The sequence below is a fragment of the Triturus cristatus genome, chromosome 4_2 (genome assembly GCF_964204655.1).
Source record: "Triturus cristatus chromosome 4_2, aTriCri1.1, whole genome shotgun sequence".
In the NCBI taxonomy this organism is placed as follows: Eukaryota; Metazoa; Chordata; class Amphibia; order Caudata; family Salamandridae; genus Triturus; species Triturus cristatus.
The window spans coordinates 380,479,887-380,502,757 of record NC_140586.1 but is presented as its reverse complement, the minus strand read 5'-3'; the positions used below and the strand labels follow the sequence as shown (position 1 = coordinate 380,502,757).

At 44.9% G+C, this 22,871-nt stretch overlaps 1 long non-coding RNA gene across 1 annotated transcript in view; it reads left to right on the top strand.

Moving 5' to 3' along the window:
• Nucleotides 1–22,871, top strand: part of LOC146833921 (uncharacterized) — a 95,092-nt gene that overhangs the window by 10,348 nt on the left and 61,873 nt on the right. Inside the window, exon 2 of the long non-coding RNA XR_014960628.1 lies at nt 18,975–19,031. This is a non-coding gene — a long non-coding RNA (uncharacterized LOC146833921). The remainder of the gene's footprint in view (nt 1–18,974; nt 19,032–22,871) is intronic.

The window sequence follows — 22,871 nt, the reverse complement described above, 5'->3', positions numbered from 1 at the left end:
ATACTAGGGGCTTATAAGGCACTCCAGAATCCAATTAGTTATGTACCTAATGTACATGGAAACCATTTTAGAGAGGAAGCAGCTAGGCTGGGGTCCTGATTAGCAGGGCCACAGCCAGACTAAGGTCGAAAAACAGTGAAACAACCAGCAAAAAGTGGGGGTACCCATGTGAAGCAGATTCTACTCCCCTACACGTACCAATGGTTTTGCAATGTAAGAAAAATTACTAATCCACTGGCGACAGTACCCCACCATTCCAAGAAACATTCTGACTTCTTTCTGTGTCATTGGGGCTCTCATTCCTTTAAGATTTTTATCCTATCCAATGTTACTTTTCTCAGGCCTTTTTCAATCCTATGACCTAAGTATTGTACTTCTTTCTGACAAAACTGTAATTTTGATGGTGATACTTTAAGTCCTCCATCTGCCAAATGATTCAACAGTGCAATTGTGTCAACAACACAGGCTTCTCGCGTCTTCGACGCCACTAATAGATCATCAATATATTGGACTAGCACTGAACTTTCTGGCATCTTTAAATCTTCCAGTGATTTCTTTAAGATCTGATTAAATATTGAAGAACTTTCTGTATACCCTTGTGGGATACGGCACCATGCCAAAATACGCTCACCAAACTGGAACGCAAGAATTTGTTGGCTATCAGGGTGCAATGGAATAGAAACGAAAGCATGAAACAAATCAATGACTGTGTACCATTCTGCATCACAGGGAATCTGATATAGAATTACTGAAGGGTTTGGCACAATGGGACAGCAAGGAACAACAATTTTATTCACCTTTCTCAAATCCCGCACTATTCTAAATGTCCCATTTGGCTTTTTCAAACCCATGATCGGCGAATTACATGGACTGCTCATTAGCTCTCTTAGAATTCCTTGTTCAATCATTCTGTGTATTACAGGCGTTACTCCTGTAACTATTTCTGGTGTCAACTTGTACTGAGGAATGTTCGGGTAATTTATTCCTTCTTTTACAGTTATTTTCACAGGATCTACCCTTTTCATTAATCCGACATCTTCCCCTGTGAAATCCCACACTTCTGTTTTCACTGTTTCTTTTAATTCCTGAGGTATTCCCTCTGGACCAAATACAACAAATGCATCAGTAATTTCTGGTTCTAGGTTAGCCATTGTCATTCTAGAAAGAACATAATCGTCTGGAGTTTCAAAAGCTATACCATCAGGTGTACAAAAGATGGTGCAGTTGATTTTGCAAAGTAAGTCCCTACCTAACAGATTTACAAGACTAGTGTCACATACTACAAAACAATGCATATCAGCAATAAACAAATCTGTTAACAAAATGACTCTAATCCTTTTCACTTAGTTTCTCATTTCCACTGGTTTTTCTCTCAACTTTTGAAAATCATTCGTAAATGACAAAATATCCTGTCTAGTCCATGGAACATGTAAATATCCTCCTCCAGGAATTTCTCATGGGACATTTTGTTACCACTGGCTCTTTCTCCCTCATTGGGAAAGATAGAGAGGCTTTGTCTGTAGTTTCCTCTCTCCTTCTAAACCATCTACTTTTCCATCGGTCCACATCATCCCATTTTCTTAATAATGCAATTAACTCTTTAATTTGGGTTAACCTTCCTGTAGTATTCAAGTTTTTAATGTCCTTTTCAGTAAAATATATTCTGTATGGCTTCTGCAATTACCTTATTTTTTTCAAAATCTATTCCCATTTCACTCGCTGTCTCTTCTAACTTTTAATGTAAAGTCCTCCCTCTCCAAGTAATGCTTTTACATAAAAACATTAATTCCATCTTGGTATGCCTTAATTTTTCAATTGGAATGGTTCCTACAATTAATTCTTCTAAAGTTACTTTTAATTTCGCCACATCTAAAGGTTGTGTGGTTCTGTATCCCTTTTCTGCAAACTCCTTAAGATATCGCTTAATTCATCAGATGTTGGTCCTACAGGGGTAGTCGCCATTCTCATTTTATCTACCATTTTGTCTGGGGTTTCTGTGACTGATTCTGTTGCCATAAGAGTTTTATTAGCTGGACTTTGGATTACATTCAAATTTATAGGTGTACTTAATCCTGATATTCCTGCAGTAATCTTCCATTCATTTTCTCCTGAACTACTCCTTTCTTTCTCCTTTTGCATACCGCCATTATACGGGACTGTTAAACAATGCTCATTATCCTTTTGTTTATTGAAAACTGGTATCACTGGTCCTATAGTTACAGGCACAGTCACTGCTTCCATATTCTTTCTTAATTCTCTAATCTTTTCAGTTAATTCCTGTGTTGTTCTAGCTAATTCAACAGACTTTTCATTATCAGATCTTACAGTTTGTGACATTTCTGAGTCATTTAAATGGATTATTTCCCCCAAAATTATTCGACATTTGTTCCAGACTTTTATTTGTTACAGTTTCCTTTGGCGGCGCACTTGGTGTCACCATCACAGAATCCTGTTGATATGGAGGTGTTCTTTTCATAAAAAAAATGTCCTCCAGCACTTCATCCTCAGATTCACTCACTCCATATCTATAACCTTCTGACTCCGTATTATTTCTTTTTTCCCTACATTTTCTACCACCTGTATCTCCAGCACTTCTCAGAGGAAACATGCCTTCAGTCATGCTCGCATTACGCCATCTTCTCATTCTGTCATCATTGCTTTCTTGACCATAATATCTACCAAACACATAATTATACCTTCTTCCACTCTGATGCCTTCTCTTTCATACATCTCTTCTTCCCATTCAGTCAAAGCCTCAAATTGGGTAGGTCTTGGTTTCGGTTCCAATCTCATCATTCTATCCCTCAAATTTCATAGTACAGCTAGACTAAATGAACCATTCTCTGGAAACGCTAGTACTCCATCATCTTTGGTATACTTTACCCAATTTTCCAACCAAATGCATGTATTATTTTATGTGTCAAACTCTTAATCAATGAAGCTCCGCAATTCACCTTTTCATGGCTTCTCATTTTTCTGACCAATCCTAGCGCGACTCACACTAACGCACCAATCCAGAGCGTCTACGCCACTCTTGTAATTCTCCAATCCTAGCGCATCTCACACTAACGCTCCAATCAGTGAAAGCTTCGTCTTTCCACAGCTGACCAATCCCAGCGCGGTCTTTCTGTCGTCAGCCTTTCCCACTACTCCTGCTCTTGCTGACCCCTCCTTTCCAAATTTTTATCGGCAAACTTTTCTTAAGTTTTTCTTTAATCAAATCTGTTAGTAACCACATAGACACATCTCCATTGCCTGTCTTGCTAAACCATAGAGATAGCTTTGTTCATTTACACAAGAATTCTGTCTTTCCAGTAGGCAGCGCTTACCTCTACCCTACCACAGAATTTTTTGTTTCGCCAATAAAGTAGCACTTCCCTCTACCATACCCTTCTAACAAGCAAAAGGCAAACCCGTTTCTCTGGGGATAAAACACATGTGGATACTACAATGCTCCTGAGAATTAAGGCCAGAGTTTCACAAGAAAACCTATTGCTATTCCACTCACACACATTCATATGGCGATTTCCCTAACATAACACAATTCCGTTTTATCACAATTCTTGAAACCAGACAATGTTCAATTCCATGTGACTTCTCTTGCCACATAAATCCACTCCCTACTTCCCGGAAGCTTCAAATTTCCAACTACACTTAACATAAACAATATTCAACATATAGTGTTAAAACATAAATCAATAATCATCAAACCAATACAATAGAAACCATCATCTCTGCTACCACGTAATACTGATCCAGCGCGAAGGACAAAATTGACATATTCTCCTTATGTCACAGATTCTTATTCACAAAGGTTCATTCATACATCCATTCATTGGTAGGGCCCATAACACCAACACACTTCTCATACACACAATACTCACTCGAATCTGTACACAGGAGAAGGGACTGCTGGACAATTTGGGTACCTTATTACCGATCAGACTAATTTTCTACTATTTTATATATACATTTTCTATACACTCTTCAGAATCCTGACTTTATCATCAAGGCACTCCACTGTTTGGTCGATGGACCATCTAGTTGGACTGGTTGATGGTGAATTAGAACCAGCTAAAACACAATTAAAGTCTAGAAAGATATTTGATATCTTCAGTGATTAATTTAAGAACCACAAACTCATTTCTTGTTATTTCAATTTTGTTTATCTAAATCATTAATCAATCCCTTTAATCTTTCATTTATATACTACAGCTCATAATTTGAAATGTAGATTTATTAAAGAGTAATTAAACATTTAGAAATCTCATTTAAGCATGAATTTAGGAAAAATGCAGTAAATCATTTACCAATAAACAGGCGACGAATAGCTTCAGGTCGAAAAAGGAGTTATCCGCATTCTTAGTAAGGACTCCCTCAGACAGGCAGTCTGACCCTCAGCAAGGGATCAAACGTCAGGCAAAATTACAGGATATAACTCAATAATACTGAATATATAAAATTCAGCAATGACCATCCATCATTCCGCAGCATGGATCAATTCCACACCTAGACTGGCAGCATAGAAATGAATGAAAATAGAAAGGTCGAAATAAAATAAATCAACCACCCAACAAGACCTTTCCTTCTAAGATTCCCCCAAAACAACCAGCAATCGCAATGGCCAATACAGCAACTGCAAAACCATATCCCAAAAAGTGCGCGCCTGTAATGACTGATGAGGGGTTATTATACCTTTCCTTGCCTTACTTCATACAAAATATGGCAACTTTAGGGGCAGACTAAATGTTCTGATTGGACAGTTCGGGGTTATCAATAGTTCATTGCACTCTTCCCAGTGCAAACTGGTTCTGCATAGTGACTTGGCCCAAGAGTTCATAAGTTGTAATGGTCCTTCCGATTCCCATGTGGGGACCAGCAAATGTATCTTTTCAAGGCAAAAGGGTCCTATTGACAGCTTCGTTCTTTGTCTCTTCCGTGGTTCTCATACGGTCATCTACTGGCTTGCGGTCATTTCCCCAATACATCGACCTTGGGGGGGAACACGATGTCAGGAGTTCATTTCACCTCGTGATCTCAAGAACCATCTGGGCATGCGCAGAAATCATCGCACGCACAGGGTGGCATCTGCTTCAGAGAACGCCATCTTGAGTACTGCGGACTAGTAGGCCCGAACGTTAACTAAGCGAGAATAGACATAGCAGCAATTAATATGTAGAAATGAAGGTTCTAATGTTCAAACCAACACTCATCCCAATATATATTAGTATTTTCAGAGCTGCAGCAACATTTAAAGCGATAATACTTACCATACGATAACTTTAAGCCACAATACAATCACAATGCAATATAAACCATGTAATTTTAATATTTGAACACAATCTAAGGTTAGTTTGCGTACCATTGTTAATTATCTAATTTTCCCATGCAATTAGCAACACTTGTGTTTATCAAGGCGCAAATATTGATTAGTACCACTTCCACTGCAAACATGTTATGTTAAATTAATTTTTAGAATGATTTACGTAATTCATTTCATGCAAATTAGAGGAGGTATACAAAATCTTGTTTTACCTGCTCCATCACCTTCTCGCCCCCGCCCTCCCGTTATCCATGCCTTCTCGCAGCCCGCCCTCCCATTGTCAGTGCCTTCTCGCCCCTCCGCCCTCCCGTTGTCCGTGCCTTCTCCCCGACCCGCCTGCCCTCCCTCCCGTTGTTGTGATGCCTAACATTTGCAATGCAATAGGTCTTGCGTAAATGCGAGACCAATTGCATTGCAAATTCTTGGTTTTCATTTTACTTGTGCATTCAAGTCATCTCGGATAATGAGCGGTCCCTGTGCCTCCTTAGCACTCGTCTCTGCTAGCTTCAACACTCCTGGTTTAAGAAGCTCGCTGAGAAGACGACCCTTGAACTATGTAGAAAACGTAGGAGACCCGCAACAGCTTTTTCAAATACCTTTCGGAATGGTAGAGTTTTTACTTCTTCATTTTAGGGTGCCTTGGTTTCCATTGTTACTTCGCAGAATCATTTCCATGAAACATGGACAGCATTGGAGAGAACCAAGCCAGGGACCAACCACCTTGTCTCCGAGAGCGAAATCACTAGCCGAGTCATCAAAATATTTAAATTGGGCAACAAATATTATTGAACAAGCATTTACAATGCAATAGGTCTCGCAATGACATTATTTTGAGCTATTGACATTGTAAATGGCAATGCCTTTAACCCCTTGGGTGCCCATGACGAGATGGTCTCGTCATGGGCCGCGGTTGCGCTGTGCCCATGACGAGACTATCTCGTCATGAGCCCCGCCCGCTAATGAAACGCCCGGCAAAGGGCGGGGCACTCAAGGGGTTAAAAAAGTTAAAAGGCATTGTCATTTACAATACCAAAAGCAACACCTATTGCCTTGCATAGCGCGGTGTCCGTGAAGACAGCGCCACACTTATTAAAGTAAAAAAAAAAAACACAAGCTGAAACACAAGGGAAAGAGAGGCACGGGCTGAAGCACAAGGGAAAGAGAGACACGGGCTGAAGCACAAGGGAAAGAGAGACACGGGCTGAAGCACAAGGGAAAGAGAGACACGGGCTGAAGCACAAGGGGAAGAGAGACACGGGCTGAAGCACAAGGGGAAGAGAGACATGGGCTGAAGCACAAGGACTATATTAGAGACCGAATGAAACACCAGAAAAAGGGATACAGGCTGAAACACAAGGGAAAGAGAGACACAGGCTGAAGCACAAGGAAAATATTAGAGCCAGGATGAAACCCAAGAAAAGCGTAACAGGCTGAAACACAAAGGACGGAGGCTTAATTACAAGAGCAAGGAGGAGAAACGGCAGACATGAACACAAAAGGAAGACCCTGAACATCATTGTGGAACACTAGGGAAAACCGAGCCTCTGAGAGGAGAGGAAATGAGCTGCCGGTAGGGGCTCTAACGGAACTGGGAGAGACACAAGTGGTAAATGTAAGGGGGGTGGCAGACCACACCTGTGGACTTCAGGCCACTGCCAGGACGCACTATACTACAGATGAAGGGGCAGCATAAGACCACAGAACAGAGGTGCACCAAAGGGAGCTCGGGAAGAACTAGCTTTCTGGTGCAGAGAACATAGTGTAGGGACACATTATGGTGCAAGGAAACATAGCTGATTATTGAAAATAAGGGAAAAGGTGAACTTCTAATTTACGGGGAGATTTAGTGGGAAACAGAAACACATTTTAAAGGGACGATGATCGGAACACAGAAGAGAAGGTTTTTATGAACTGAAACAAAGACAGCCGACCGCAGTGAGCTGGGAAAAGCAAAGGGAGTTTTCTAAGATTAAAACTGGGTGTGCTGGGTGGAAGGGGGCAGAGAGTGAGAGGTGAGACTGGAGGACATGGGAAGCCACATCAGAGAGAGAGAGATTGTGAATATGAACTATTAATGTGAGCGTAAGCGGCTCCATAGCTGTCCTTCCCTAGAGGGGGTGAACAGGCTTCCCTCAGGCGTGTGCAGAGCTGACACAGGCTAAGCATGTTCAACCACACAGCAAGACAGCATGTGTGTGTGGTTTCAGTCCCCTGCACCAGAGCCGGAGGGCTGGGCACAGAGTACATGCTTTCAGACACGACCTGCCCCCTGCACATACACCAGGTGCCGGGTCTTTTATTCAGCTTCACCTGGGGCTGTGGGAGTGGCCTCTCTCCTCCCAGGGGTCACAGCGGTCTTACTGTCCTGTTCACCGCAAGCCTGTCACCTCTCTGAGTCATTCCTAAATGTTACCTCTTCAAGTCAGTCCCCGAGCTGGAGGTGTGTGAATAAAGGCAAGAGATTTAACATGTGAAATAGAAGAGACTGAATAACCAACCAAGCGCCTAGAAGATCAGGCTAGCACCAAAAACAATAGACCGAGACTTAAACCTGGATCGATAAACCCAAGCACGTATGCAAACAATGGCACATCCCTGGATGAATCATCACCTACACCCACAACAACCACACATACGACCCACGATCACACCAAAACTGGTTGGTGGATCGTTTCCCTTAGAGAGAAAAAACACCGGGTAACCCGCTACTCAAAGGGCAGCGCAAAAACTCCACCCCATGAAAAACACTTGAGGGGAAACTCTGAGATAGTAAGGAGAAAAGCAAGACAAAGAGGGATTCCAGCAAGCAGAGATACCAACACCATTATAGCCATGCACACACAAGACACGCTGTAGATAGTGGACAATCCTAAACTCCCCTCCCAGCAATGAAAACATACTAGTCTGGGACAACCCATTGTTTGGCAATACTGAGCGGAGGACTCCAGTTCTATGTGAAAATATACCTCTGGAACAGCACAACTCCGGGCCATAAACATACAAAGCAAAAAACAGAGCTGTTGAAGCGTGGAAATCAGCGAATGGCATATTCTACAGCAACACATACTGTGACAGTTACAGGTCATGTAAATCACATGTTACATCCACGTGTCCTATGCGTATATCTTACCACTGTTCTACTTTGCAAAGGAGGGACGGGGTGGTGATTCAAAGTGGGGAGAAGCGACAGATTCTCGAGAGGAAAAGAAAGGGATTCCTGTGGGGAAGCTTGAACTGTCAGTGATCGTGGCTGTCAGTAAACCAGGGGAGGAGAAAGGGGACCTGGGTTTGAGGTAGCGTCTCCTAAAAATATGGGAGGTGGGGGGACATCGGCGCTGAAATGGTGCTACAGAGGCAGCTGCCAGGGGATTGCTTCTAAAACGAAGAGAGATGCACAGTATGAAGCAGCATACCAATTCTTTATTCCAATATAGGGGGACTCGTGATTGCCAAGGGGGAGGCGGTATGGGAGTAGGAATTGCCGAGGGTGATTGATACATATAGCACAGTAGTCAAGACACCTCTCCTTGTAAAGATTCAACCCTCACTTTAATTTTTTTTAAAACATCCGTTACAACAAGATGAGAGCTACTTTCTTAGATCATGGAATTAATTGCTGACCATGAGCGGGGAACCCAAGGGGGTGCCGACTTCCAGAAGGCACAGAGAGTTCAGTGAGTCTAATGCAGGTGTTGACCATGAAAGGGGGAGGGTAGAACCAATCAATGGGAGCAATGATTCCGGCGTGCAGAAAGTGATTTTTGCTTGAAGGGAAAGAGATTCCTGGAGGTACAGAGACTCCCGTGGGTTGGTGTTCAGTATCCCGCAAGGCCCCTCCCACTAGCCTCCCCCAGTAAATTTGCTGAGACAGCAGCTTCGGGTCTCTGTGAAGTCGGTGTTCATGGCAGAAGTAGAGTACCCGGCCTGGGCAGACTCTCGAACAATGGAGCGCGCACCTCACGCAGCAAGCGTCCCATGCTCCACTGTGTCCCGTAAAGATAAGGCGCAACTTACGTTTCCAACTCACGAGCCCATCGGACGAGACACAACAAGAACAAGGCATGTTTGGGATCACATCATGAGATGTTATGAGCACGCGTCCCATAGAGATCTGGAATCGGCTAGAAAGGACTGCAGTGCACAGACAGCCATCCTACACCTAAATTACAAAAGGAACAAGTTACTTGTGCTCCGAGGCGGGGGGGCTAAAGCGAGGAGAGGCTCCCTGAGCGGACGTGTGCTGGGGGGAAGGGATGCTGAAGCGAGGAGACCTCAATGTGCGGGGTAGTGCCTGCAGACTTTCTTATCTTTAGGGGGGGGGGGGGTGGGCATCTGTTTCTAATTAGCATGTCCGCGCTAAGGCCATGCTAATTAGAAACAGATGGCCCCCTAAAGATCAGAAAGTGCTTCACGACAGCCGTGAAGCAGACGACCCAGTCCGGATGGGTCATCCAAAAGGGAGAAAGGGCAGTGACCCAAAAGCATCCTTTTTAATGGGAAGTCAGCGTTTAGCATAAACTCTGACGCAACCCAATGAAAATTATGGGCAGGGCTTCAAGTCCCCTTCTGAAATGTCCTTTCTCACTATAAGTCACGCCGAGCGAGCAGCACATGCGCTGCAACGCTAGGCGAGACCTAAAAATGATAGAGACTTTTACATGTAAAAAATGTATTTTCAGCATTTTTAACTGTTGCTGTTGTTTTCATGCGATTATGTTGCGAATTGAGTGACATTTATTGAAAGTAACATTTTGTTAAAGTATCAAACAAGGCTACTTATTCCCAGGCTACTTTGATAGGAGTAGCCAAAATGTGTCAGATTGTCATGTTGTCTATTTATATAGTCTATTTTGTTATCAAATGTGAAGCAAGATTATTTTCTATTAAACATACAATTAAGAATTTTGTAAAGCCCGGAATCTGAACTGAATGACTAACGTGTTCGCAAACTCGTTGATTAAAGAAAATGACATATAGTAAAGTACAGTGAAGGGACCTTTATCATGCAGTTTGGCCAAATGTGGAAGCCAGGATTTGACCCCAAGTTTCTTGGTTGTATATTGTGGAATTTAGACACCGTAGAGCTACACCCTTTTTACTTCTTTTTACTCACCAAACTTAGTGCTTTGTGTTCAATTACGTCATGAATTCGTATTATTACCTGGAGTTCAATAAATCCCCTTATAACACCTTAAATCAAACTGACACTAAACACACAAATAAGATTGAAAGATGCTCTCTTCAGTATTAAATATTTCCATGGATCCTGAAGATCAGAGACCAATATAGAACCTATCCGTCATGGTCGTCTGAATATGTCTCCTTGAAATACTAGAGTGATGTGCATATCACCACAGTGGTGACAGACTTTTAACTGCTAACTAGACAGAAACATTCTCAGATTGTATGAAAATGGTGATGGATTGCTACTGATAAATACAACCTCAGTTGTCTGTAACTGTATTTCCTTTTCTAAACAAAACTTTAGAAAACATTGAAAATTTACAACAGAAAGATCAGATCAATAAAACATAGCCTTCTGGAATCAAACCAATCTCCTTTCAGGGAGGAATGAAGCACAGAAACAACAGCACTAAAGATAACAAAGATGCCCTTACGACCATGTTCAAAAGTGTATCTTGCATCCTAGTCCTCTTTGACCTTACAGCATTTCATACAAGCATCAAAAGCTCCTACCAGCATCCTTCAAAACAAGCATTTGCAATGCAATAGGTCTCGCATTTGTGAGGCTTTAAGCTATTCGCATTTTAAATGACAATGCTTTTTATTTGTGTTTTTAAAAAACAGAAATAAATAAAAGGCATTGTCATTTACAATGCCAATAGCTCAAACTCGTGTAAATGCGAGACCTAATGCATTGCAAATGCTTGTTTATATGGTTACTGCACTGGGTTGTCCTATCTCACAGATGAGAGCCAAGCAGGGCAAATACTGTCTGTGATTATTGAACATTGTTTTGAGAGGTCACTCTCTTGCTCACAGTCAGAGATTGACTCCTCTAAAAGATTCTGTTGTGGAGAGAAAATAAAGTAACAAATACTTGCTGGATGCTCGATTCTGCACTCTGTATCATGTGGAGTGAAACCTACTAGTGAAAAGAGGTCACCCTGTGACTGCACAGAGAGGCGCATTATCATTCTGTTTGCGATAATTAGACCGACATACAGAATGATAATGGGCCAATAGCAATCTGTGCCAGGTTAGGGAGGGGCTGTTGCAGGCCATTAATCACAGCAGGAGCACAAGCTGGCCCCTCAAGTGAGAGTTACAGAACTCTCAGGCTGCTTGCAGGGGGACAGCTTGCTGCAAATTGCAGAATTACGTACATAAGAAAGAAATCCTTATGGACAGGAGGCCCAAATAACGGGCAGTCTGTGAAATTTACGCACGGTTGGTCATTCTAGGTACTCCCAGAAGCAGCAGGGCTCAGCCCCTGAATTACATGTATGTGCAATACAAAACTACTGAAAAGAACCCTTTCAGATTGAAAGTGTTTATGTGCCGCTCTGGCAGGCAACGGGTAGTGTACTCCTGCGCTGGGTTGCACCTGCAGTGTTAGGTTCTAATTGGCATCCCAACAAGAGGATGTGGCCAGAGCTGCTGATAGTGAAACTGGGGAACCAGGTTCGAATAACGACACCGGCTCACGAAGCCCTAGGTCCTCTTCCTCCAATTCAACGTCATCTGGAAACTCAGGGAAGAGGCACAAGAAGAAGAAGAAGTCCAAGCGGACTTTGACTTTACCTCAACTGGTGTCCGTTGTCGAGAGAGGTAAGCAGCACCGAAGCTCTAGGCACGGTTCTGCGGAGCCTGAGTCGACTTCTCGCCTCCCTCACTTTCCGGGAGCTGGAGCGACTCCTTCTCAAATTCAAGATTTTTACGAGGCCATGCACCACGCTTTTGAGCGGATCGACCCGGTTGGTGAGCCCTCGGGCTCGGCATGTTCGGATGGGGCCCCATAGGGTTCGACACTGTTGGCTTTGGCCACGGTGCTGGTGGGGCCTCAGGGTTCTGATCCAGGTCGACGCCAGTCGTGCGATCGCGACCTCCCCAGGCGTCGAACCCGAAGTAAGTGCCTGCAACCTCGCTGATGCCCGTTGGTGGCGCAAGCCCCATCCTCATCCCCGACGACACGGAGCCGCAATGGCAGTGAGCGATGCCGTTTCTGATGTCGATAGAACCCAGAGGATCTATGTTGTCGCCTGAGCACTTTGTGGACGTGCTGGGCTCAGGAGAGGAATGGGAGAAGTCTGGAGACCCATTAGAGAACCAGGTTGTCTCCGAGAAGAATATGGACTGGTATGCGTAACTTGGGGAAGCCAGTGCTCTCTCCTCCTACAGTGGCTAGGGAGGGGGGGCATCCTATGCCATGATGGTTAAGAGGGCAGCTGAGGTCCTTGGACTGAAGTTGCCCTTAGTGCAGGTCAGGACTAATCTCCTGACCGAAGTGCTTCAACCTGGAGCTTCCACCTCTGAACGCCTATTGCCCTTTAATGAGGCACCTACGGAAGTCCTTCTAGGAACATGGTCCAAGCCTAGCAAAGGGGCTCCTGTGAATAGGACGATTGCACGCCGCCATCACCCAGCTCCGGGCGACCCAAAGTTCCTCAGCCAACACTCCACCCCAGAAAGTTTGGTGTTGCAGGCCTGTATTTCCCAGGTCGCATTCCCTTCCACCCCTCCGGATAGCGAATTCAAAGAGACTAGACTCATTTGGGAAGAAGATGTTTTCTTCGTCCAGTCTGGCATTGGGGTTGTTGAATACCATATGCTTATTGGGCCGTTTCTTCCACTCTCTTTGGGAGACAGTTGCGCAGGTGCTGCCACAAGTCCCGGAGGAGGCCCGGGATCTGCTCTCCCAAGCTGTCAAGCACAGAAGAGATACTGCAAAATTCGCCATGCGGTGTGATTTGGATACAACCGATTTGTTGGGCAGATCAATTTCAAAGACTGTGGCCTTGAGGCGCCACGCCTGGCTTCGTACAACTGGCTCCTCGGGGGCTGTCCAGGCCAATTTGATGGACATGCCCTTTGATGGAACCCGCCTTTTTGGGTAAAAGGCAAAGTCGGGCCGGGTCAGGTTCAAGGACTCTTGAGCTATGGCCAGATCCTTGGGCCTCTCCTCCACTCCTTGTGGCCAATTTTCCTTTTGTGGTAACGGAAGGGGTTTCCAGCCACGTCAGGCCTATCCCAGACTGCAGAAGGCGTGCGTGGACGTGGACGCGGCACATTCCATTCTCGGAATGGAGGCCAGAAGTAGTCTACCACACTCCCCCCAGAATCCGCAGCCTCCAAGCACTCCTAGGCTGATTCTGCAGGACCACAATACTCCAGTGGGTGGAGAATTTGTCATCATCTCCTCCGCTGGAGATCTATAACAACGGAAAAGTGGGTCTTGCAGATCGTCCAGGAGGGCTATTCTCTTCCTTTCTTCTCTTTTCTTCCTTCACCTTTCAGGGCCCTAGTTTTGCACGCGTTTACGTCAGTCACTTCCTGGCTCTGCGCTTTTGTACTGACGTTCGCGCGCCTGCGTGGCACCTATGTAGGCACTGCGACGTCACAACCGACGCCAACGACGTCACGCGGAGCCGAATGGAGCCATCCGACATTGCGCAAAAGGGGTATTGCTCAGCAAAAGTTTCCGGATCTAGCCTGATGCCTGGGAAATTCAAAGGTAAGGAATCTGCAGCTAGATAGAGTCTACCATATAATGCATTACCGAAGGAAAGTAACTGGTTCATCAGCAAATCTCTTGCCACACACCTACTCTCCCTAAGTAACAACATGTTCAACTCCTCTCTTCAACGGGGCCTATTTCCAGAACGACTAAAAGTGGATAAAGTCTCTCCGCTCTTGCAAAAACAATCTCTCGACCCAGACAACATGAACAACTACCGTCCAGTCTCCACACTTCCATTTTTAAGCAAAGTCATTGAAAGTTGCGTTACTTCTTAGCTCACTTCACACATTCGATCAAACAACCTCCTAGACTCTCTCCAATCAGGATTCCGCCAGGGTCACAGTACAGAAACTGCAATCCTACAAGTAGTCAACAACTCCCTTAGAATCCTCGACTCAGGGAATTCCTGCCTCTTGGTCGTTCTGGACTTGTCTGCTGCATTCAACACTGTCAACCTTCTGGACCTCCTTTGAATTCCTGAACAATGCATGGGCTGGGGAGGCACAGTCCTCAATTGGTTCTCCTCTTATGTAACCAACTTCTCCTAACTTGTGAAAATGAGCAATGCATTCTCAAGATCAGTCAATGTACGTCAAGGGGTTCCTTAAGGCCCAATCCTCTCCCCAACCCTCTTTAATCTGTACCTAGAACCACTATGTGTGATTCTCAGAAATGCTGGGATTTCATTACAAGACCGGAGACTCCCATTATGCAATTTTCTTTTATTGACGTTTCAATCAGCAGCACCTTTAAAGAACTTCATCAAACAAGAACAATCTAGAATTAGAACTCGAATCTTCATAAATGTTATTGTAATAGAACACTCTCCCTCTTTTAAATGCTGCTTCTCATCAAATAGGTACCTTTCATTTAACTATACAGCACTTTGAGAGAGAGTTGTGATGTTTTAGTGAGTTTGTGAGAAGAGTTAATGTAAGAAGGGCTTCTAATTTATTGTAGCTGGGGTGTGAAAGCATCAATGGTAATGAATTCAAAATGAGGATGGTTCTTTTAAAAATACATTTTGTTAAGTAGAATACTTGGAGATGTATTTATAGTAGCATTTTAGTTTTGCACAACTTAAGAATCCTTTCAATTTGGTAGTTGGTTAATTACCCCCTTGTGAGAGACTGGTCTGGTATATGATGTCCACTAATGTAAGGGGGCACCCTGCACAAGTCCAGACAACCCTTATGGTAATTTAAGAGGTCTTAGACAACCAGAGAAAGCTCTCTAAGTGGCAGCTGTGGAGAGCAGCCTTCAGGCTTAGCCCAGAAGGAGTGTAAAGCAGCTTGTTTTACCAGAATTCAATCTTATATGTATAGATTAATCAAAAAAGAACCACACAAGATATTTATAAAACTAGGTATTTATTATATTATACTCTTTAACATGTTGTGATATCTCCTACCCAGAGATAAACACAATGCACACAATACTTTGCATAGAAATCAAGTAAATAGCACAGAATACGCAGTCAAGCCCAAGGGGGAACCAAGCCATATACAAAGAAAGTGGTATAAGAACCATGACTCGTGTCAAGACAATGTCCAGTAGAAGTGCTGGGGACCCAAGGAATCACCCAAGGTGAGAGACTAGGAGCCTCACGGAGAGTAGCGTGGTAACACGACCCGTTCTCCGTACAAATCAACATGTAAGTCGCTGTTGCAATTTTAAAGATTAATGACCCTTCCCAGTGGACCCTAAAGAAACCCCATTCAAAACAGAAGGTTGGAGAGCCACCCCACCCGTGGATACCCTAGCACCCACGTTACCTACACCAAGGAAGCGGGTGCATAGGTGTGAAGAAGTTTTGGAAACCGCCGTCCACCCAATGGAGGACTTAAGGAAAATTCTGCTGCTGGAGGAGGAGAAAGTGCTTGGTGGAATCCAAAGGTATATTCTAGTTGAGAGGTACCTGCAAGCAGAGGGGACAGAGTCTGTCACTCAGGAGTGATCCGGAGGCCTGGAAGACGAATTCCCACCGATGTTGGGTGTTTTGCAGGAGAGTTGACCTTGACCTTGACTCGCAGCTGTGAGGACCAGGCGATGCTGAGGAACACCAGGAACCATGCACGAGCTGTCCCACGTTGGATGTCGAGTGCTGAGCGGTTGGTGTCCGTTGGAAGCACCAATAAGCCTTAGCAACTGCAATCAACATCGAAGTCAAAGAAGGTGCAATGTCGGGACCAGCAAGGTCCAGAGGACTCACCACAAGCAGGGGAGTCAGGGCAGGCTTGAGCAATCAGGGGAGCCTAAAAGAAACAAAGGTGACCCTCAACAGGACCCTCCGGCCGGAGGCACTGGAGTCGCAAGAGGACCTCGAGCAGCTCACCAAAAGATGCAGACCACGGTGCAAGCAATGCAGTGTGGAAGAAGATTCTGGTTATGTTTTGTTAAAATGTTTCTAAAGCACTCGAATAACCATGGGTGTCTTGGCCCTGGTTGAGATAGCAGTATAGGTGAGAGCAGCAGGAGACTAGAGGTGAAAAACCCAGGTTTTTGTTAGTTTCCTAAAACTCAATAGTGTGGGAGCAGCTTTAATGTTCATAGGCAGACTGTTCCGTAGAACTGGGGCTTCAGAGGAAAAAAGCTGCCTCCCCATTTGAGTCTCTTGAAACTGGGACGTGACACCGTCAGGGAATTTTTTGATCGTAGGTTTCTGTTGGGTATGTACCAAGAGAGGGATTGTTTGCGGTAACTAGGACCTAGATCATGCTGGGCTTTATAGGTGAGGCATAATGCCTTGGATTTAATGCCATTATTTACTGAAAGCCAGTGAAGTTACTTAATGGAGGCTGAGACTGGGTGGAACTTGGGAAGGTCAAAGATAAGCCTGGCTGCTGCATTCTGTAAGCTTTGGAGTTTCTTCATGTGTTGTTTTTGGAGCTTGACAAAGAGTCCGTTACAGTAGACTAGCTTTGCAAGAATTAGAAGGGAAACAACTGTTTTTCTGGAGGTGAGAGGAATAAAAGGAAGAATCTTCCAAATGATTCTCAAAGTGTTGAAGCTGGTAGAGACAACTGAGCTGATGTGCTTATTAAAGTTCAGTTTGTCATCTATAGTTATGCCTAAGTTTTTTGCCTTTTAGACTGGGGTTGGGAGGGCCCCCAACGCTGCCGGCCAGCATGCCGGGCTCCAAAAATGAGATTTATTACAAAAGAGTATCACCTCTGTTTTCTCCGAGTTTAGTTTGAGACAATGCCTTCCTATCCAGTCACCTACAGCTCTCATACAGTTGTGAAACTGGGAAATGGTGGCTTCTGTGTTGTTAGAGGCCCACACCATGATTTGAGTATCGTCTGTATAAGATGTAGGGGAGAATCCAGACGATATAATCAGGGGGCCAATTCTGAAACATACTGGTCACTGTCGATTCTCGAGGTTTCGGCTACTTGGAGCCCGGAGATCTTGGCAGAAGGTAGCCAACAAGCCTTTGCGACCGTAAGTTGGCGTGGTGCACATGAGTTCGGTTCCTGCAGCTCCCAAGAGGGATACTGGCCTCAGACTTGGTGAGAGGGCAGGGCAGGCCTCGAGAGCAGTGGAGAACCACTGCCTGTGTTGTTAAACCTTTCGGAGTCTGTAGGAGCTCAGGATCAGCAGACCGGTCAGCTCAGTTGCACTGCCTGCAGATGCAGGGAAGTGACTTCTTCTCTTCAAGGGAGATTCCTTCCAAGTGTTTGGATGCCCACAGGCATTGGAAGGTTCCTGTATTGTGCATAGGCACAGATGATGCAGCTGACTGCAAGGGGGACGAAGTCGACCCAAACAAGGTCCAGCGTGCCCAGACGGTAAAAGTTGAAGTGGTGTCTGAATTGAATCATGTCCCACAACGCATCTAAGGACCTACCCACAGGTAAGCCCTTAAGTACACTAAGGAAAGGGTTAGGACGATTCAGGGCACGGTCTGGACAGTGGGGAGGTTACTCCCATGTCCTTTGTCCAGTTCCGCGCCAAAGCTGGAGCCAACGGCTCCCAGAGCTGGTTTGAACTGAACTATGCAAGGAGGCACCAAATGTGCCCCTCATGCAGACTGAGTGGCGCTGGCAAGCACACCCACCAGGCCCCGATACACTAAATCACTGTCTGTGACAGGATACCCTTTGTTCTGCCTTCCCCTGCTTGAACTTTGCTCAGCAGCAGGAGGGCAGAATCGTGTCTCTGATCGTCAGCAGCAATGTTGTGCTGACTGGGTCTAGAATACTGGTACCGGGAACACTGAGAGCCTAACGGAGGGCTCTTCCACTGCTTGAAATCATACCTCCCACCGTGGACAATTCAAGTTTTAGAGTAGTCAGGACTTTGCAGAATGGGAGCAGTGCACATGGCCTGCTTGAGGTCATCAAATGCCTTTTGACAGCTTCTTGTCCACTGAACTTTCTTGGGTATTTTCTTAGATGTCAATTCATTCAGGGGAGTCACTATGGACCCATATCCCTTCACAAATCTTCTGTAATAAGAAAGCTCTGACCTGAATCTGAGTAATTGGAGCAATCCATTTCATTATGGTCTGGCGTTTGCTCTGTAGTGGTAGAACTTGGCCTACACCTACCAGGTTGTCAAGTCAGCACCAATTGAATTAGCAGTATGACGCTAATTCCCAACTCCCCTATTTACTTTCCCAGCCAAACGCTTTCAGATGGCAATTGGGATGAAAAATGGGGAAAGGGGTAGGGGACAAAGAAGAGACAGCTACACTTCCTTGTGGTTCTCCTCAGTAATTAGTGTGTATCTTCTGAGGGTGCGAACTGCAAGGGAAAAAAACTTAATGTATCACAGTTGTTTTTGCACTATGTTTAATTGTAACAGAATCTTAACATCTACTTATATCTCTTATGATTGCTTACCCAAATATTAAGTAGCTATTGCTTCTCTTCTGTTTAAGCTTAAGTTCTTTTAGCTTGTATGTTAATCTTTCTTCTTAACTGGAAGTTCTCTTTTATTTTTCAGGCATTCTTCAGGATGAATAATGCAGCATTAAATCAAGTCAGCAATAATTAGCTGTCGGTAAGTATTCATTCACTTGCACTATTTCACCCTAAAATGTGGTGTTAGAATAGTATTAACTCTAACCGTGAAAACCACCTCAATACATAATAAGACGGACTAGAATGTAGAGGGTGTACTCACTGAGTAATATGACTTTCCTCACACTGTCATGTATTCTAACACAATACCCTCTAAGGAACTGGAAGGACACAACTTCCGAGGAAACCCAGTTCGTCGAAGGGTTGTCGCTCCGGTTTCTATGAAATTTCACACAGACGCGGATTCAGAACTACGCGCACAGCAGAATAAGTGTCACACAAAATAGACATGCGCAAAACATATTTCCTCAAATGAATCTTGTTCCCATAGAAAGCAACACAGACACTATGTGGAACACTAAAGCATGCACACTACGAATCTGCTATGAGGAAACTAAGAAACCTGCGCACTACTCAGACAATAATTTCTAGTTGTGTGGTTACCGTGTACGCTCTCTCCTTATCTCACAAAAACTTGGTAAATCAGGCGGTAACTGTATAACGAGTCAAGAAACAAGCCTCAAGTAGGAATCACCTAAAGGAAAATTAACCTAAGACAAGGTTGAGACTCAAAACACTAAATTAATCTAATTCCTTACTTTATAATATGTAGCCTATAACGTGTCGCAACATTAACAAAGTGACAACCAAAAATCGACGAACGCTACCCTAACTAGCTAGAGCGACGAAAGTCTCCAAACATCTATTACCTCCAAGTTCCTCAGGTGAAGTGCGATGATTCCAATGCCTCAGCTGCCAAAGTTCCAACTCCGGCTTCAATCACTAGAAACACTAGAATGCTAAGCTGTGACTTTTCCTGTTATTCTGGCATCCATCCTAGGATTCCTCCAGATGCTGCATCTAAATCTAGCTACACCATTCCTAACCCTGCGTAATGCCTGAAGTGTGACCACATTAACTGACAACCTCTCTTTAGTGACAGTTGGCTGAATTCTGCCACAGGTGGCCCAAGTACACAACCATACTCTGCCCTATCTGGCACTTGGTGGCCATGATAGTGAGACCTGCTTTCTACAGAGCCTCCAAAACATTCTTGAGGTGGGCCAGGCAATCCTCCCAGGTGGAGCTAAAGACTGCTATATCATCAAGATATGCTGCACTATATGCTTCCAGGCTTGTGAGAACTGTATTCACCAACCTCTGGAATGTGACAGGTGCATTCTTCAAACCATAGAGCATTATAATAAATTGATAGTGCCCACTAGGGTTGAGAATGCTGTCTTTGGCTTGGTATCCTCAGGTAGTCCGATTTGCCAGTAGCCAGCAGTCAGGTCGAATGTACTCAGAAACTTGACTGAGGCCAAACTATCAATAAGTTCATCTGCCCTGGGAATTGGATGAGCATCAGTCCTAGTGACTGCATTGATACCTCTGTAGTCTACACAAAACCTAATCTCTCTTTTTCCACCCTTGGTGTGAGGTTTGAGTACTAGGACTACTGGGATAGCCTAGGGGCTATCTGAGGGTTCAATTACTCCCAACTCCAGCATCTTCTGGACCTCTGTCCTGATGCAATCTCTGACCTGGTCAGGCTGTCTGTAGATGTTATTCTTAATAGGCATACTCTCACCTGTATCCACTTCATGGGTACACCAGGTAGTTTGACTGGGTGTCAGGGAAAACATGCCTGAACTGATTGAGGACTTTCCTACAATCAATCTGCTGTTGATTAGCGAGGCTGCATGTCAAGGCCACTCCATCTACTGATCCATCAAAGGGGTTCAGAGAGAGGGTCACACTCTTTCTCCTGTCCCTCATCAGTTGCCATCAGCAAGCCCATGTCAGCCCTGACAACAAAAGGGTTTAGCCTGTTCACATAAAGTACCGTATGGGGACTTCTTGGAGTGTTCAGGTCCACCAAGTAGGTGACCTCGCCCTTTTGCTCAAGTATAGTGTGGGGTCCACTCCACCTGTCTTGGAGAGCTGCTGGGGCCACATGCTCCAATGCCCACACTTTCTGACCTGGCTGGTAAACAGTCAGGACAGCTGTTTGGTCATGCCATGCTTTTTGAAGTTCTAGGCTGGGCTCCAGGTTTTTGCTGGTCTTTCTATATATACTCAGCCATGCAAAAACGCAGGACAAGTACATAGTCCACTATGTCCTTTTCGAGCGGTAACTCCCATCCCTCCTTCACTAGACACAAGGGACCCCTAACTGTATGTCCAAACAGAAGTTCAAAGGGCTGTCACCAACCCCCTTCTGAGGAACCTCTCTGTAGGCAAAGAGAAGGCAGGGTAGTAGGACATCCCATTTTCGCCTAAGCTTTTTCTGGGAGGCCCATTAGGGGCTTGTTGAACCTTTCAACAAGCCCATTGCATTAAGGATGATAGGGTGTGGCAAATTTGTAATTCACTCCACACTCTTTCCACATTACAGTTATATAACTTGACATGAAGTTGTACCTCTGTCAGTCAAGACCTCTTCAGGGAAGCCCACCCTGGAAACAATTCCTAAGAGGGCTCTCACCACTACAGGAGCTGTAGTGGTTCTAAGGGGAAAAGCTTCTTAGTACCTAGTGGCATGGTCCACCACCACTAGGATATAACTGTGCCCAGATGCAGTTGGAGGGTTCATGGGACCAACAATGTCAATCCCTACCCTCACAAAGGGAACCACAACCACTGGAAGTGGAATTAAGGGGGCCTTTGTGATGCCACCTGACTTACCACTTGCTTGGCATGTGGCACAGGAGTTACAAAACTCCTTAGTGTCCCCAGACAAGTGAAAGTAAAGTACAAGCCTGTCCCAAGTCTTGCTTTGCCCTAATTCTCCTGCAAGGGGAATATCATGTGCAAGGGTGAATTGGAAACCTCTAAACTTCTGGTGTATTACCAACCTCCTGGTTGCACCAGGCTTGGGGTCTCTACCCTCTGAGTAAAAATGTCTTTCCTCCCAGTAGATACTATGGGACCCACTGATATTCCTTGTAGCCTCAGCAGCAGCTTGCTGTTTGAGGGGTTCAAGAGAAGGGCAGGTCTGCTGCTCCAAACTCAAGTCTGCCCTGGAAGGGGCCCCTGTCCCCAAGAACTCAGCATGATCAGGCCCAAGTTCCTCTGAGGCAGTACCTTCACAGGGGCTAAGATCGTCCCCCTCAAGAGACTGATCTTTACTGAAGTTTCCAAATCATTAACCAACAATCTACAGGTAGGTCTGAAGATACCACAACCTTCTTATGTCCAGTTACCCCTCCCCAGCTGAGATTCACAACTGCCAAGGAATGATCAGTCTTGACATTGCTAGCATTGGTCACTTTGTACACCTGTCCAAGTATGATCTGGTCAGGAGATCCAAGGTCCTCTGTCACCATAGTGACATTGGCTCCTGTGTCCCTGTAGGCCATTGCCTCTTTTCCATTTATTAAAGGCTATTGCTTGTACGTGCCCAAGCTAGTGGGACTTACTAGTAAGGTGGCAAGATCTATGCCACCATCAGAGACCAAAACAGCCTGAGCTGGAGTCCTGACTAAGTCAGAACCCACCTCAGAACCCAAGGTTAACCCCACTAATCCCTTGTTTCCTGTACCACCACTTTTACTTGTGCTAGGGGGAGCAGTTGCCGTAGGGGCAGTGGTAGTAGGAGTGGTCTCCTTGGCTTTTGGACAATCAGCATCCTTTGTCCAATAGGTTTTCACAATGCAAAAGTAACACCAAGGTTTCTTCTTGCCTTTCTTGGATGTTTGTTGACTGCCCACCCAGATTTTTATGGGCCCTTGGGAAGACTCTTTCTTATCTTTGCTATTGTCCCCAACCATATCTTGAGTTTTAGAAGAATCTTGCTTCTTCTGGTCACCACCATTGC